Source organism: Nycticebus coucang, chromosome 6, assembly GCF_027406575.1.
Source record: "Nycticebus coucang isolate mNycCou1 chromosome 6, mNycCou1.pri, whole genome shotgun sequence".
NCBI classification, from domain to species: Eukaryota; Metazoa; Chordata; class Mammalia; order Primates; family Lorisidae; genus Nycticebus; species Nycticebus coucang.
In genome coordinates this window covers 67,882,399-67,900,187 of record NC_069785.1, presented here as the reverse complement: position 1 = coordinate 67,900,187, position 17,789 = coordinate 67,882,399, and the positions used below count along the sequence as shown (strand labels likewise).

Here is a 17,789-nt window from a genome sequence, read left to right as displayed (position 1 = left end):
CTTTGAAAGACCAAGGTGGGAAAATCCTTTGAGGCTAGGAGTTTTAGACCAGCCTGGGCAATATAGCAAGATCCTATCTCTATAAAAAGGACAAAAAGAAAAATTAGCCAGGCCTGCTAGCACGTGCCTGAAGTCTCAGCTATTCGAGACGCTGGGGCAGGAGGATCACTTGAGCCCAGGAGTTCAAAGTTAAACATTGAGCTATGATGAGGCCACTGCACACTAACCTGGGGGACAGCAAGACCTGGTCTCTTAAAAAAAAAAAAATTCTGGGCGGCGCCTGTGGCTCAGTCGGTAAGGCGCCGGCCCCATATACCGAGGGTGGCGGGTTCAAACCCGGCCCCGGCCAAACTGCAACAAAGAAATAGCCGGACGTTGTGGCGGGCGCCTGTAGTCCCAGCTACTCGGGAGGCTGAGGCAAGAGAATCGCTTAAGCCCAGGAGTTGGAGGTTGCTGTGAGCTGTGTGAGGCCACGGCACTCTACCGAGGGCCATAAAGTAAGACCCTGTCTCTACAAAAAAAAAAAAAAAAAAAATTCTGGGCGGCGCCTGTGGCTCAGTTGGTAGGGCGCCTGCCCCATATGCCAAGGGTGACGGGTTCAAGCCCGGCCCTGGCCAAACTGCAACCAAAAAATAGCCGGGCATTGTGGCGGGCGCCTGTAGTCCCAGCTACTTGGGAGGCTGAGGCAAGAGAATCACTTAAGCCCAAGAGTTGGAGGTTGCTGTGAGCTGTGTGAGGCCACGGCACTCTACCGAGGGCCATAAAGTGAGACTCTGTCTCTACAAAAAAAAAAAAAAAAATTCTAGGGCGGTGCCTGTGGCTCAATGGAGTAGGATGCTGGCCCCATATGCCAGAGGTGGCGGGTACAAACCCAGCCCCGGCCAAAAACTGAAAAAAAAAAAAAAAAATCTAAAATTGTACCAACAGTTGCACAATTCTGTGAATATACTAAAAACCATTGAATTGTACGCCCAAATGAGGAATTGTACAGCATATAAATTATCTTTTGATAGAGCTGTCATTAAAAAAAAAGAAGTTGAGTGGATTCATTATGTTCATGTAAGTGAAGTGTGCAGTTTAAGTGTTCAAACAATTCCATTTTAATAGGCAAAAAAACTGGAGAGGACAGAGCAACCCTAAGAGTGTGTGTTGGGTGGGGAGGAGGAGTGTATGGGTAGAGGAGCAGGATAATGAAGGAAGTGAGCTGGAAGGGCCATCCGCACCTGGCTTGGCCTCCTAGAGCCTGGCCAGGGCTGTCACTCAGGGGACAGCCCAGAGCCCCTGAGAAAAGGGCAATGAGGGGACTTTGCTGCTACCCTGCGGAATGAACAAAAATTACACCAGAGGATCGAGGCCTGACACCAACCTGTGTCTAACTGGACACAATTACAAGATGTGCTCAGCCCATAGCAGAGACCTACCCAGCCCTCAGTGAGCGCCCTGTCTCTGCAATCTATCCAAATATTTCTTTGGATAGGACCAGCAACAAACTGTAGAAACAGAGGACAAGGTCATCACTAAAGTGCTGGATTAAAGAGGGCTTTGAGAGCAAGAGTGAAAAGGGGGGAAGGAAATCTCCCAGGCTGGAGGCACAGCCTGAACAGAGACTTGGAAGGGGGGACACATGTAGGCTGAGCTCATGAGCAGCCCGGAGGCCATCATCGGCTGCACGGGGCCAGCATCTAGTAGATGGTGGGTAAATGTATGAATGAATAACTACCAAATTTCTAGAGTATATCTTTTTTGCATGGTTGATGCATCTGAGGAAAGTCTTATGTGGCTTTCCAGGTTAAAAAAAAAGTCATTGAGAGGATCAGGTAGCCTGGAGCTTCCTCAGAAAAGGCAAGAAGCTTCTATGGAGTCCTTATATACCAACAATAATGGTGATACTTCTGCTATTACTTCTAACAGTGTTTTATAAAACATGTCCTCGTTACCCCATCTGAGTGGGCAGGGCTACACTTACTGTCACCCTCCCATTTGACAGATGAGGACACCAAGGCCCAGAGAAGGGAGGTGGAGGAGCTGGGACTTGGCCCCCAGACTCCTTGTTCTCAGCACACGTTATCTGTTGACTAACATCTGTGTATTGAGGAGAAGGGAGCAGGGGGCCTAGGCGGTGGGTGTCTAAATTAGCTGAAATGGAGATTTTATTTTTGAAGAGTGAGGAAATACCCAGGAGTAACAGACACCCCCCACTCTGAGGAGGGTTGAGGAGGTTGGGCATTTCCTGAAATCAGGTTAGATTAAGAACCCGCCATGGCTCCCCATTTCTCCGAGAGCAGTCCAATGCCTTTGGGCTCGTGTTCCAGATCCTCTCACAAGAGGCGGTGCAGCCCAGGACCTGTACTCCCCACTTGGCTGTGTGAACGAGTGGGCACTCTTAACATCTAGTGCCGCTGTCTCCCTCTCTGCAGACTGTGTGTAAGGACAGCACCTACTTCCCAGGCTGCTACGGGTGGTAAAGGAGTCAGCACCTAGGACTGCACTTGCTATTATTATTACTATTGTTATTAATCAGAGCAGAGCTCAATTTTCTACTCGTGTCATCAAGTCCGACCCTCCAAGTTGGGCTTTTGGCTTCTCTCAAATATGCCATGCACAGGGGTGCCTGTGGGCCTTTCTCCAAGTTGTTCCTTCAGCCTGGAACAATACCTCTTGCCATCTCTTCTTTCCGGATCCTTGCCGACATTGCTCCTCCTGCTGTCGTTCCCAGTCCTCTTCAGCTAGAACCACTTCTCCCCCTGGCCTTCTCGCCCATGGAACTATTTCCTTCTGCAGCTCATTAAGCATAGTGTGAGTGTCACCCTGCTCTGAGAACTGAGGATCAAGCTTTCTAAGGACAGATACAGGGTTTTTCTTATTCCTTTTTTGACCCGACCCATCAGTGCTGGTAAGGAGCAACATTAAATTCTCAATATTTGTGGAAAGAAAGCAAGAAATCAGGAAAGAACAGAGGAAGGGAAAAAGGGAAGGAGGAATAACAGAGGAAAGGAAAGAGGGAAGGGGGGAGAAAAGAGGAAGGGAAAGAAGGAAGGAGGAAAATAAAGGAAGGGAAAGAGGGAAGGAGGAAAACAGAGGAAGGGAAAGAGATGAAAGGTGAACTAAAGATGAAGCAAGAGAAATTTTTAAAAGAAATCATCCCTGGCTCCATTTAACGTCTAACAACTTTAGGGGAAAAGGACATGAAGACCAGAGACTTTTAATGATTTGTAACTTTTCCTGGGGTCTTATTTTCTTTTTTTTGGCCGGGGCTGGGTTTGAACTCACCACCTCCGGCATAGGGGCGGCACCCTACTCCTTTGAGCCACAGGTGCCACCCTGCTGGGGTCTTATTTCCATTCCTTGCATCACATTGAAAACGGGCCGAAACCTCAGATTGGCTCTGCATCTTCAACCTGTCCTGAAGCTCAGTTTCCTCACCAGTAATAGGGATAATAATGATACTTATCTAATTGGGTTGTTACAAGGCTCAAATAAGACAGTAACTGGAAAGTCTTTGGCACCTGGTGCAAAGTAAGCACTCAGTAAACGCTACATATTGTGACAGTAATGGTTGGCCGATTCTAAGGATTCCAGGCGTGTCCAATGAAGGACTGCACACCGCTATGGGAGGAAGGTAGGAGCTTCCTGGGCCTGAAGAGATGCCTATTGTCCTAAAGCCTGGCCCAGGCGGTTACTCAGGGGTCACAATGCTTTCTCCCAGCTCCCCCCAGCCCCCACAAGATATGCAATAAAGACTCCTGATTGCCTGATTAAAGGAAACGGATGCACAATTAATTTCAATTTTTGACCTAAACCCCCCTCCCACCTTTCAAAAAGAATTGCACACTCTATTTCAATTTACACACTGAACCAATGTGAAATTTTCCAGCGAGTTCTATAGCCTTTGAAGTGACCAGACCAGACTATTGATTTATTTCCAACTAACCTCTCTCTTTGAACCCAGAAGGGTCAAGGTTAATTATATAATAAAACATACTGTGCCCAGCTGCCCCTCGAAGGGTGCAGGGAGCCCCCCGACCTTTCCATGCAGGCAAGCAGCGGATCATATTTCTGATCCCTTCCCTGCATTCATTTCCTTCATCAGGGCCCATTAAAAAGAAGAAAAAAAAAATGACCCCTCATTTCCTCCCTGAGAGATAAATTTTAATTTGCTGGAAACCAACAAAGGGGATCTAAGCCAGGCTGCTCCCCCAGGCTGTAAAATCTTGCTGGGGGCACCTACTCTGCAGCCGACTGGGAAGTGGGGTGGGGCTGGGAGTGGTGAGGGTGGCAAGAGAGTGCAGCACCCAAGTCTGGATCTCTCACAAAAAGGGGAAATCCCCAGAGGGACTCTACTAAAGCTGCCACACGGCCAGGTCCCGCTAAGCCTAACTTACTGATTGTGGTGACAACCAACTGGCCCCAGGCTTGCTTTCTCTGCCTTTAGCAGCACCTGAGATGGGCACCACTGTCATCCCTGCTTTCCCTGAAGATGAAACTCTGAGTGGCTCCAGAACTGGCTGCAGGTGTCACAGGTAGGAGATAGAAAGGCCAGAGGTAAAATATAGGCCTTTTTTCTGCTTTTAAAATGATGGATCCTCCCCTCCCTGCAGGAAAAAAAAATATGAGAAATGTTTTCTCTCTCTCTCTCTTTTTTTTTTTTTTTTCCTGAGGCAGAGTCTCACTCTGTCTCAGCACTCAGAGTGCAGTGATGTCACAGCTCACAGCAACCTCAGACTCCTGGGCTCAAGAGATCTTCCTGCCTCAGCCTCCCGCATAGCTGGGACTACAGGACCCCTGCCACAACACCCGGCTAATTTTTCTATTTTTAGTAGAAATGGGGTCTCGCTCTTGCTCAGGCTGGTCTCAAACTCCTGAGCTCAAGTGATCCATCCGCCTTGGCTTCCCAGAGTGCTAAGATTACAGGCATGAACCACCACGGCTAGCCAATAATGTTTTGTTTCCATTAATAAAAAAAGGAAAGAAAAGATTCAATACTATTATCTAACATATAGTCCATTATCATTTGTTCCTAATTGTTCAACAATGTCTTCCTCAGCCATGTTTCCCTGATCCAGCCAAGACCTGAGGACGATATCAGGTGTCATTTCTCTTTCTCTTACTTTCCCCTGCTCTAGAGTGGCCCCAACCTTTCTTATTTTCCATGATATTGACATTTCTAAAGAGACAAGGTTAGTTGTCATGCAGAGGGTGGATTTGTGTCGTTTCCCTAACCAGTTAAAGAGTCAGATATTTTTGGCATAAACAGTTCCTTAGGAGGAAATCCATCCATCATAGCCTGAGATGCACTTTCCCAGTCCTTCTCCCTAGAACATTCCCAGGTTGTATCAAGGCCCACCACCCATGTCTCTGCTCTCAGGAGACCTATTGGGCAGTCAATTGCTCCTTCTCTGCTTCCACAATCCGTTGCCTTATTTATTTACATGAAGCTCTTACTGCCCCTCTCTCTCCAGAAACCAGTATAGAATATCTGTCAGATAAATTGTAACCCAAAAGCTGGGTGTGGTAGCTCACACTTGTAACCCCAGCTTTTTGGGAGACCAAGGTGGAAGGATTGCTTAAGGCCCTCCTGTCCTTCTAAAAAATTTAGAACTGGCCAGGCGCAGTGCCTCGCACCTGTAATCCTAGCATTCTGGGAGGCTGAGGCAGGTCGGATGGCTTGAGCTCATGAGTTCAAGACCAGCCTGAGTAAAAGCGAGACTCCATCTCTACTAAAAATAGAAAAACTGAGGCAAGAGGATTGCTTGAGCCCAAGAGTTTGAGGTTGCTGTGAGCTAGGATGCCACGGCACTCTATCCAGGGTCACAGCTTGAGACTCTATCTCAATAAATAAATAAATAAAATAAAAATAGAAAAACTGAGGCAAGAGGATTGCTTGAGCCCAAGAATTTGAGGTTGCTGTGAGCTAGGATGTCACGGCACTCTATCCAGGGTCACAGCTTGAGACTCTATCTCAATAAATAAATAAATAAAATAAAAATAGAAAAACTGAGGCAAGAGGATTGCTTGAGCCCAAGAGTTGGAGGTTGCTGTGAGCTAGGATGCCATAGCACTCTACCCAGGGCAACAGCTTGAGACTCTGTCTCTAAAAACAACAGCAACAACAACAACAAAAAATTAAAACTTACTCAGGCATGGTGGCACATGCCTTTCAGTTTCAGCTACTCAGGAGCCTGAATCCCAGTAGTTCAGTGCTACAGTGAGCTATGCTTTTGAACAAGACCCTGTCTCAAAAAAGTACAACAAAAAAATCCCCCAAAAACTATTACATTGTAACCCAGACAAAACTCTACCTGTGGTCAATCTCAGTTTTACCGAAAACAAAGGCCAACATCCAAAAATGAACTGAGAAACTATTAAGTCTTTGCTGAATACCCTGGAAGATTCAATGAGAGAGCTTTTCATGTCACACTGAAAAGTCATTATTGGCTCGGCACCTGTAGCAGTGATTATGGTGCCAGCCACATGCACTGAGGCTGGCAGGTTCGAGCCCAGCCTGGGCCAGCTAACTGACAATGACAACTGCAACAAAAAAATGGCCGGGCGTTGTGGCAGGTGCCTGTAGTCCCAGCTACTTGGGAGGTTGAGGCCAGAGAATCGCTTAAGCCCAAGAGTTTGAGGTTGCTGCGAGCTGTGATGCCACAGCACTCTATCGGGGGCAAGAAAGTGAGACTCTGTCTCAAAAAAAAAAAAAAGTCCTTATTATTCTCTGTAATTACCCATCTCTCTCCCTGTTATTTAACGGCTCTGCCTTCACCTCTAAACCCCTGGTTCTTCTCCCCACTAACTCCAGCATATGCTAAATTTTCTCTCACTGTTGCCTCCCACCTTCCACAAGTCACTTGCTGGGAGTCACACAGCTAGGAGGTGGAAATGCTGGGATCAGAATCAGGCAGTGTGTCTCCAGGATTGGGTGCCGATCACTAGACCACTGGACTGCGCTTTTGGCAGGTTTTTTTGTTGTTGTTTGTTTTTTTGAGACAGGGTCTTGCTCTATCATTGAGGCTGGAGTGCAGTGGCATCATCAGAGCTCACTGTAACCTCAAACTCCTGCCCTCTATTAAGAAACTGATCCTCCTCCCTTTGCCTAACATTTTTTTTTAAGACACAGGGTCTTACTATGTTGCTTAGGCTGGAAAGCAGTGGCTATTCACAGGTGTCATTCCACTACTGATCAGCAAGGGAGTTTTGCTCTGCTCTGTTTCCAGCCTGGGTTGGTCTACCACCTGGTGGTCCCCTACTCTACGAGGTCACCATATTGATTGTCATTTAGTGCGGACACCCCATTGGCATAGTGCACTTCAGCCCGGAACTCCTGGCTTTAAGTGATCCTCTGGCCTCAGCCTCCAGAGTAGCTAGGACTACAGGCATGTGCACAATGGTGAGGATGATATGCCCACTGTAAAGCTACATTATTTTGTTTTTTTTCCTTTTTTTTTTTTTGTTTTTTTGAAACAGTCTCACTCTGTCACCCTGGGTAGAGTGCTGTGATGCCACAGCTCACAACAACCTCAAACTCTTGGGCTTAAGAGATTCTCTTGCCTCAGCCTCCCAAGTAGCTGAGACTACAGGGGCCCGCCACAACGCCTGGTGAGTTTTTCTATTTTTAGTAGAGACAGGATCTCCCTCTTTTTCAGGCTTATCTCAAACTCCTGAGCTCAAGGGATCTACCTGCCTTGGCCTCCCAGAGTGCTAGGATTACAGGTGTGAGCCATCTTGCCTGGCCTAAAGCTATATTATTCTGTTATTTTACTTGAATATCTCAATGACTGTACGAGGGAAAGGAAGGCCCAGTTTCCAGATGGGAAGACTGAATCTCAAAGAGAGATTGCCCAGGATCATGGTATAACAGGGATACCTTTCACAGGTACCATAACAAGAAGAAATGAGAAGGAAAAGAAATGTCTACAATTCAGGGTGGTGCCTATGGCTCAAAGGGGTAGGGTGCCAGCCCCATATGCCGGAGGTGGTGGGTTCAAACCCAGCCTCTGCCAAAAAAAAAAAAAAAAAAAAGAAATGTCTACAATTCAATGGTCTTTACCAGACTCTAAAGTAGGCATCCTCAAACTTTTTAAACAGGGGGCCAATTCACTGTCCCTCAGGCCGTTGGAGGGCCGGACTATAGTTAAAAAAAAAAAAAGACTATGAACAAATTCCTGTGCACACTGCACATATCTTATTTTGAAGTAAAAAAAACAAAACGGGAACAAATGCAATCACACGGCCTCATGTGTCCTGTGGGCCGCAGTTTGAGGACCCGTGCAAAGTGTTGGTCCATCAACTCCTTTTAAATTAAGATGTAAAAGGAAGCTTCTCCAGCCATCCTGCCTCCCCACCTGTTTATCCATCTCCCTCTCCACACCTTCCTCTCTCCCTATCTTTGTTTCCTCATCTCCCTCACCCTCCCTTATTTTCCTCTAATCTTCCCCCTGTATCCACCCCTCTAACACTGCTTCCTCATCCATCTAGTCATTCATCCCTTCATCCTTCAAAGAAACATTTCTTGGCCAGGTGTGGTGGGTAGCTCACGCCTGTAATCCTAGCACTCCGGCAGGCCGAGGCAGGTGGATTGCCTGAGTTCACGGGTTTGAGAGCAGCGTGCGCAAGAACGAGACCCTGTCTCTAAAAATGTGTGGGGGTTGTGGCAGAAGCCTGTAGTCCCAGCTACTCAGGAGGCTGAGGCAAGAGGATCGCTTGAGCCCAAGAGTTTGAGGTTGGTGTGAGCTATGATGCTACGGCATGCTACTGGGGGGTGACAAAGTGAGACTCTGTTTAAAAAAAAAAAAGAAGCATTTCTTCAGCCAGGGCAGTGGTAGGCTTGGCAGTAAATGCTGGAATACAGATCAGATCAGCTGTTCTCGTGGAAGTCCTTACTGCCTTGGCTCCAACACCTGCCTGCTATCTGTTCTTCTCCCTTCTGCTCTCTCCCCACCCACACAGTCAGTGACAAGCACTGTTTTGATGCCCACCTCTGTCTCCAACATCTATGGCAGATGGTGGAAGATGATTAAGTTTCATGAAATATTAGCAAATGGGAACCAGCAGCAGAGACCCAAGCAGCACGTTTGCAGAGGAAGGCCTGCCGCCCCCACCTGCTGTGGCTCACCCCACAAGGGCCAGCGGCAGGCCCCACACCTAGCCTCACAGACAGAAGCCAAGTATGGCAGTGACGACCTAGGGTGGGCGGGACCCGGGTGGGCGGGGCCCTGCAACGAGAGTGTGTGCGCATGTGCGTGCATGTGTACGTGTGTGGCGGCAAGCACGTGCCAGCTTGCCCAGCCCGGCCACCTTAGTGTGTTTCCAGGGCCTTGCAGCCCTGCTCTGGCCCTTCTGCTGCTCTCATCCCCACAGGGAGCCGAAAGGCGGCCAGGCCTCAAGTAAACAAGAAGGCAGGGTCAGTACTGCTCATAGGCTGAGCTGTTTGTTTCTGTCCCACTTTTATCTCCTCTGCCCTGGGCGCAGAGCTTAGTCTTAAAATGTCAGAGTCTGGGAGGATATTTGAAGATTACCTAACTCAGACACTGTGGGGAAACCAAGCCCCAGAAAGGGTTCTGAACTCACGTCGATAGGAGGTCCCCCAGCCAGTTAGTGGCAGAGCTGGGGCAAGAACTCGCATCTCCCCATCCACTTTCATACTCTTGCCACAAGCTCAGTACCAGGTCTGGCAATGGTGCCAGGCTGGGGCTGAGGATGCTCAGTGGCTGGAGAAGGTATCAGGGAGCTGGGAACTGTTCCCACACATCCTTGTGCTTGGCTGTGCCCTCTCCACAACTGATGCTCTCCCAGAGTTCTCCTCTTGGGTGGGCTGAGGACCAGAACCCCAGCTGGTGGTCAACTATGCTTTGATTGATTACAAATGGGAACCGAATAAATCCTTTACTTGATAAATGCACTGGGCAAAACTGTCAATATATGGGGTTCATGAGAAGAGAATAAACTGTGTCTTTTTTTTTTTTTTTTTAGAGACAGAGTCTCACTTTATCGCCCTTGGTAGAGTGCCGTGGCGTCACAGCTCCCAGCAAACTCCCGACTCCTGGGCCTAGGCGATTCTCTTGCCTCAGCATCCCAAGTAGCTGGGACTTCAGGCTCCCATCACAATGCCTGGCTGTTTTTTTGTTGCAGTTTGGCCGTCCGGGTTTGAAAGCGCCACCCTCGGTGGGGCCAGAGCCCTACCCACTGAGAAAGAAAGTATAGCAGGGGCCCCGGAACAGATTGAACTTGAATGGTATGTCTTTCATCAAAAGAAAGAGTCACCTCAGGAGGTAATTTACCTTTGAGGAAATAAAGGTATGAGGGGGAAGGGAATCCATTTAGAGCAAAACTCAGTTGTCCTGGAAAAGGTGTGTAATTAGAATTTATGTGTGTTCTGGAAACCATGCTAGGGCTACCCCTAGAAAGGCCAATGGGAAGGGGATCTTAGGACCAGGCCTTTGGAAGGAGAGGCAACTGGCTTTGACTGGTGTGGGGACCCAGGGCTGTAATTCTGGGCTATGAGGTGACTTCCCCGAACTGGTTCTGATTTGGGTCCTGAGGAGGCTGAGAGAAGTGCATGCGTTGGGCTGCCTTCCTGACCCTGAGACAGGCTGACATACCTGAAGTGAGGTGCTCTCACTGAGAGGCGGTCCCAGTTCTTAGCACGAAGGTACTATCTGTGCAGTGATGCCATGGGCCATCAGCATCTGCCGTGCTGGCTGCGGGGACTGACTGGACAGGGGGGCCTTGATGCAACAGGACAAAGTACCTCAAGCCTCCAGAGTTTGAAGTAAATGGAGAGAAAGAGAGAGAGAGAGCAAGTGAGAGCCTGTTGTGGACACTCCATCTGGTTCTTACTGTATTTTCCTCTGCCTTTCTGGGACAGGTCAGGAGGACACAGGGGTGCTGTAGAAAGTCTCTGCAGATACCCTCTAGTTTTAGAAGATTACAGCAATGTTCACTTTGCATTATAACTTTCAAACATTTCCTTTTTGTATTTTTGTTGTTGCAGTTGTCATTGTTGGTTTTAGCAGGCGCAGGCCGGGTTTGAACCTGCCAGCCCCCGTGTATGTGGCCAGTGCCCTACCCATTGAGCCACAGGCACCACCAACATTTCCTTTTTGTATTCATCCTCTCATCTGCTTCTCACTTCACCTCATGAGGCAGGCAAGGAGACACCTCCATATTCTCATAAGGATTGGCTTCTCCAGAGGCTACCTAATGTAAGATTGTTTCTCTCGTGCTGCTCCCTTCCGCATTTCCCTGGACTATTTCCATGGCCCTGGCCAGGAAGGAGAGATGGGCCATGGGGAGGAGCTTCATGTCTGATAGGAAAGCCAAAACACAAGGACAAGGATGACACCCGACAAGAGATGCTCATTATGATGATTTATAGTATCACTATGATAGGGTCTTCTTCTTTTCCAAATGAATTTTGAAATCATAAAAATTCTTACTGAGTGGCCAGGCGAGGTGGCTCACGCCTGTAATCCTTGCAATCTAGGAGGCCGAGGCAGGTGGATGGCTTGAGCTCAGGAGTTCGAGACCAGCCTGAACCAGAGAGTTCTCTAAAAATAGCTGGGCATTGGCGGGGCCCATAGTTCAGTGGGCAGGGCGCCAACCACATATACTGAGGCTGGCGGGTTTGAAACCGGCCCCACCAGCTAAAACAACAAGATAACTGCAACCACAACAACAACAAAAATAGCCAGGCATACTAATAGTGGGAACCTGTAGTACCAGCTGCTTGGGAGCCTGAGGCAAGAGAATTGCTTAAGCCCAGGAGTTTGAGGTTGCTGTGAGCTGTGACTACACCACACTCTACCAAGGGCGACATAATGAGACTCTGTCTCAAAAAAAAAAAAAAGCCAGGTGTTGTGGCAGGCGCCCATAGTCCCAGCTACTTGGGAGGCTGAGGCAAAAGGATCACTTGAGCCCAAGAGTTTGAGGTTGCTGTGAGCTATGATGCCAAAGCACTCTAGCAAGGGCAGCAAAGTGAGACTCTGTCTCAAAAAAAAAAAAAAAATTAAATTCCTGGGCGGCATCCATAGGCCTCCTAACCAACAATGACAACTGCAACCCCCCCCTCAAAAAAAAAAAATAGCCGAGCATTGTGGCAGGTGCCTGTAGTTCCAGCTACTTGGGAGGCTAAGGCAAGAGGTTCGCTTAAGCCTAAAAGTTTGAGGTTGCTCTGAGCTGTGATGCCACAGCATTCTACCTAGGGCGACAGCTTGAGACTATATCTCAAAAAAAGTTCCTATTGAAACAATAAAAAAACCGTGCGTGTATGTGTGTGTGTGTGTGAGAGAGAGAGAGCTGTTCTGCAAGTATCCAGCCATAGTCAACACTATCTTTTTCAGTATATATGGCTGTATACTTTCTGGACGACTCTCATTTATATCATGTAGTGATTTGTGCCTGCAGTCCCAGCTTCTCAGGAGGTTGAGTGTGAGGATTGCTGGAGACCACAAGTTTGAGGCCCACCTGGACAATAAAGCAAGACCTCATCTCTAAAAGATAAACAAATAGACAAATGTTAAAAATATACCGCAATCAAATTTGGTTTATAACAAAAATACAAACTGGTTCAACATTTGGAAATCAGTCAATGCCATTCACCATCTTGACAATCTAAAAGAGGCCAGGATGGTGGCTCATACCTATAATCCTAGCATTCTGGGACACTGAGCTGGGAGAATTGCTTGAGGCCAGGAGTTCTAGACCAGTTTGAGCAAGACCCTATCTCTATAAAAAATGGAAAAATTAGCTGGGCATGGTGTTGTGTGCCTGTAGTCCCTACTTCTCGGGAGGCTGAGGCAAAAGGATAGCTTGAACTGAAGAGTTTAAGGTTGCAATGAGCTATGATGCCACTGCTTTAGTCCAGGTGACATAGTGAGACTCTGTCCCCCACAAATAAAAAAACCTTCCAAGAGAAAATTCATGTGATTATCTCAATCAAAACTCAATAAATTGGAAATGCAAGCAAAATTAAAATCCAGCATAAGAAAAGATGTCCACTATGATTTCTACTTGACAACATTTTAACTGCTCAATAGTGTAAGAAAAAAATAAAGGCCAGATGCAGTGACTCATGCCTGTAATCCTAGCACTCTGGGAGGCCAAGGAGTTCAAGACCAGCCTGAGCAAGAGTGAGATCCTAGCCTGAGCAAAAGCAAGAGCCTGTCTCTAAAAATAGCTGGGCGTTGTGCCCGGTGCCTGTAGTCCCAGCTACTTGGGAGGCTGAGACAAGAGAATTGCTTGAACCCAAGAGTTTGTGGTTGCTGTGAACTATGACGCCATGCCACTCTACCCAGGGTGACAGAGTGAGACACTGTCAAAAAAAAAAAAATATATATATATATATATATTTTTTTTTTTTTCCAAAAGGAAGACTTGGAAAAAAATCCTCAGATAATAAGATTATACAGATAGAAAACTCAAAGTAATCTATATACAGATTATTGGAGTTAATGAGAGAGTCAAAGGTAAGGTTGACAAATATACTAAACAAGTATAATTTCTATAATATAATTTCTATAATATAATTTACAGTTAAGAAATGCAAATTTAAAAATTAATAAAAAGTATAAGACATTTATTTATTTATTGTTTGAGTTAGAGTCTCACTATGTTGCCCTCGGTAGAGTGCTGTGGTGTTACAGCTCACAGCAACCTAAAACTCTTGGGCTTAAGAGATTCTCTTGCCTCAGCCTCCCAAGTAGCTGTGACTACAGGCGCACACGACAAGGCCCAGCTATTTTTTGTTGCAGTTATCATTGTTGTTTAGCTGGCCCAGGTTGGGCTCGAACCCTAGGTGTACGAGGCTGGTGCCATAACCAGTGTGCTAGGGGGACAGAGCCTATAAGGCTTTTTTTTTTTTGCAGTTTTTGGCTAGGGCTGGGCTTGAACCTGCCACCTCCAGCATATGGGGCCAGCACCCTACTCCTTTGAGCCACAGGCACCACCCCTATAAGGCTTTTAATAGAAACTGACAACACTTTATTGAAAGATAACAAAGGGATGGGTGTGGTGGCTCACACCTGTAATCCTAGCACTCTGGAAGGCTGAGGTGGAAGGATCCTTTGAGCTCAGGAGTTAGAGACCAGCATGAGCAAGAAACCCCATCTCTACTAAAAATAGAAAAAACTAGCAGGGTGTTGTAGCAGACACCTGTAGTCCCAGCTACTCAGGAGGCTGGAGCCCAAGAGTTTGAGGTTGCTGTGAGATGCCATGGCACTCTACTGAAGAGTAACAGAGTGGGGGGAAGGGAAAAGGAAAGAAGGATGAAAGGAAAGGAAGGAGGGAGACCTAAACAAATCATGTCTGCAAATAAAATAAAGGTTCAACATTTCTAATTTATCTATAGATTTAATGCAGATGCATAAGCATTTTCACAGAAATCCACAAGGCAACTTCTAGATGAATGAAGCACTTTGAGAAGAAGAAAGAGGAAAGGATAGCCAAGCTACTCCTGGAAAAAAAAAAAAAAAAAAAACAGAGAAATGACATCTATCAGATCTGAAGTCTTATTAAAAAGCGATAGTATTGTGGTTTGCAATATTAGCTCAGAGACAGACAAACAGACCCAAGGAACAAAACAGAGAGCCCAGAAATATTGGCATGCCTGTAAAGAAAGCTGATACAAGAGTACGTCAGAGTTGTCATTGCAGACCAGAGGGGAAAGGAGACACCGTTCAAAACGTAGTGCTGGGTGAATGCCAGCCATTTCCGTTAAAAATAAAAATGGATCCACACCTCATACTACACACAAAAATAACTTCGAATCAAGGACTTAAATATGAAAGACATAGTTAAATGATACAGAATTTCTTTAATAACTTGAAGTAGTGAATTATTTATTAAATAAAACACATAAAAGAACAAATAAGAACCAAAACAAACTTTCACGCTTGTAATCCTAGCACTCTGGGAGGCCTTGGTGTTGGAAACCAGCCTGAGCAAGAGACCCGGTCTCTACTAAAAATAAGAAAATTAGCTAGACTACTGTAGTCTACTCGGGAGTCTGAAGCAAGATCGCTTGTGCCCAGGAGATGGAGATGGCTGTGAGAGACGTACAGGCCATAGTACTCTACCTAGCCTGGGAAACCCACACAAACTGTCTCAATCTTTTTTAAAAAGTAAAGAAAAAAAAATCAAGATCAAAAAGTGAAAAATGAGGCCGCGTGCGGTGGCTCATGTTTGTAATACTAGCGTTCTAGGAAGCCACGGCGGGCAGATCACCTGAGCGGACAAGTTCGCGACCAGCTTTAAAGGACAGTGAAACCTTGTTTCTAAAAATAACCGGGGACTCGGCGCCTGTGGCTCAAGCAGCTAAGGCGCCAGCCACATACACCTGAGCTGCCAGGTTCGCATTCAGCCCGGCCCACCAAACAACAATGACGGCTGCAACCATAAAACAGCCAGGCGTTGTGGCGGGCGCCTGTGGTCCCAGCTACTTGGGAGGCGGAGGCGGGAGACTCGCTTGAGCCCGGGAGTTGGAGATTACCGTGAGCTGTGATGCTATAGCACTCTACCCAGAGCGACAAGCTTGAGGCTCTGTCTCAAAAAAACAAACAAAAAAAAACCTTGTCTCTAAAAATAATCGGGGTCTGTGACGGGGGTCTGTAGTCCCAGCTACTCTGGAGGCCGACGCAAAAGAATCACTTAAAAAAGTTCAGAGTTGTTCGAGGATGAGACTCTGTTCTAAAACAAACAAAAAAACACTTAGCAACAAGAAACAATTAAAGTATTTTTTCTCCAGGGTTCTTCATAGCGTAAAGCATACAACGACTTACCACCACATGCCACTCTCATTTCAAGAATCAGTTTTTTTCTAATTTTTAACAATTAAAAGATAGCCTTGCCGAAACAAGGCCTCAAAAAATTGGTTTCAGACTCAGAGTTGTTCCTCTCCACGGAAATCTTTAGTAAAAGGCGAAAGATTTATACGATCTGAAGAGAAACCAGAGTATGCTTTCTGTCACCCCTCTTTCAAACCTGGGACAACAGAAACTCCTAGTACATTGATGGTGCCTAGTAAATGCCAAGACTCTGTACATGAAAGAAAATTTCCGATAATTCTGTAAAGACAAAACTAAACTTTAAAAAATACATTTGAAAGAAAAATTTTTACTATTGCCGTTCTAATTTGTACCTCCAGCAGTGCATTGTGGGTATGCAAATAGGGTGAGTCACCCGGGGGGCTGGGAAAGTGCGCGTAGTCGCACTGTGCCTCTGTGCCACCATTAGGGGGCGAAGCGGAGCGTCGGCCAGCTGCGGTATAAAGGCAGTCCAGGTCAGAGACTTGGGTTTTATCTGTATTGTACGTTTGTGCCTTCAGAATTTCAGTGCTTTTAAATAAGGACTGCTGTGAAAAGGCGGGCGCGGTGGCTCACGCCTCTAATCCTAGCACTCTGGGAGGCCGAGGCGGGAGGATCCGTTGAGCTCAGGGTTGGAGACCAGCCTGAGCAGGAGCGAGACCCCTTCTCTACTAAACATAGAAAAATTGAGCGGAAAGTGAGACCCCCGACTCAGTAAAAAAAATGAAAAACAGGGCGGTGCCTGTGGCTCAAGGAGTAGGGCGCCGGTCCCATATGCTGGAGGTGGTGGGTTCAAACCCAGCCCTGGCCAAAAACAAAAACAACAACAACAAAAAAAAAACCAAAAAAAAAAAAATGAAAAACAAACAAACAAAAAACAGTCGGGCGCGCGGCCAGCCTGTAATCCCAGCGGCTTTGGGGGGCGGAGGCAGCAGGATGCCCCCAGCCGGAGTCTGAGGTTCCTGCACTCCGCTCGGGGCAAAGGGTGAGACTAAAAAAGGGAGGGAGGGAGAGAGAGAGAGAACAGGCAGCATGTAGATGCTCCTTCCTAACAAAAGTGCTGACTGGGCAACCTTGGAAGGGAAACTGGCTCAGTGATTTTCCCACCTGCTTGTGTAAACATCCTGTTTCTCACACCTCTGAACCGAAACTTTCTTTGCTGTTGTCCTTTGCTAGCAAGTCAACTATATTTGACAATATATGTGATTTAAATTTGTATAGTACATTTCAAAAATAGATTTATTGGATATAATTTAAAAGCCATGACTCGGCGCCTGTAGCTCAGCGGCTAGAGCTGGGGTGGGGGGTGGGGTCTGGCCGGTTCGAATCCAGCCCGGGCCTGCCAAACAATGACAACTACAACCAAAAATAGCCGGGTGTTGTGGCGGGCGCCTGTAGTCCCAGCTACTTGGGAGGCTGAGGCAGGAGAATCGCTTGAACCCAAGAGTTTGAGGTTGCTGTGAGCTAAGACGGCACAGCACTCTACCAAGTAGACACAGTGAGACTCTTGTCTCAAATAAATAAATAAATAAAAAAGAAAGAAAAAAGGGCGGCGCCTGTGGCTCAGTCGGTAAGGCGCCAGCCCCATATACCGAGGGTGGCGGGTTCAAACCCAGCCCCGGCTGAACTGCAACCAAAAAAAAAAAAATAGCTGGGCGTTGTGGCGGGCGCCTGTAGTCCCAGCTACTCGGGAGGCTGAGGCAAGAGAATCGCTTAAGCCCAGGAATTGGAGGTTGCTGTGAGCTGTGTGATGCCACGGCACTCTACTGAGGGCCATAAAGTGAGACTCTGTCTCTACAAAAAAAAAAAAAAAGAAAGAAAAGAAAAAAGCCATGTAATGCACCCAAAGCGAATGTCTTTTAATATATTCACAGAATTGTGCAATCATCACCACAATCGAATTTTAGAACCTTTTTGTCACTCCTTCCCCACCCAAGAATAAACACTAATTAGCGGTTAATTCTGGTCTCCCCAATCTCCCCTGCCTCCCAG

The 17,789-nt window shown here is 46.9% G+C and overlaps 1 non-coding gene across 1 annotated transcript; it reads right to left on the bottom strand.

Moving 5' to 3' along the window:
• Positions 1-15,834: 15,834 nt before the first annotated feature.
• On the bottom strand, positions 15,835-15,950 carry LOC128589296 (U5 spliceosomal RNA). The gene has a single exon (XR_008380892.1). It is a non-coding gene; the product is annotated as a U5 spliceosomal RNA (small nuclear RNA).
• Between the last annotated feature and the right edge of the window lie 1,839 nt (positions 15,951-17,789).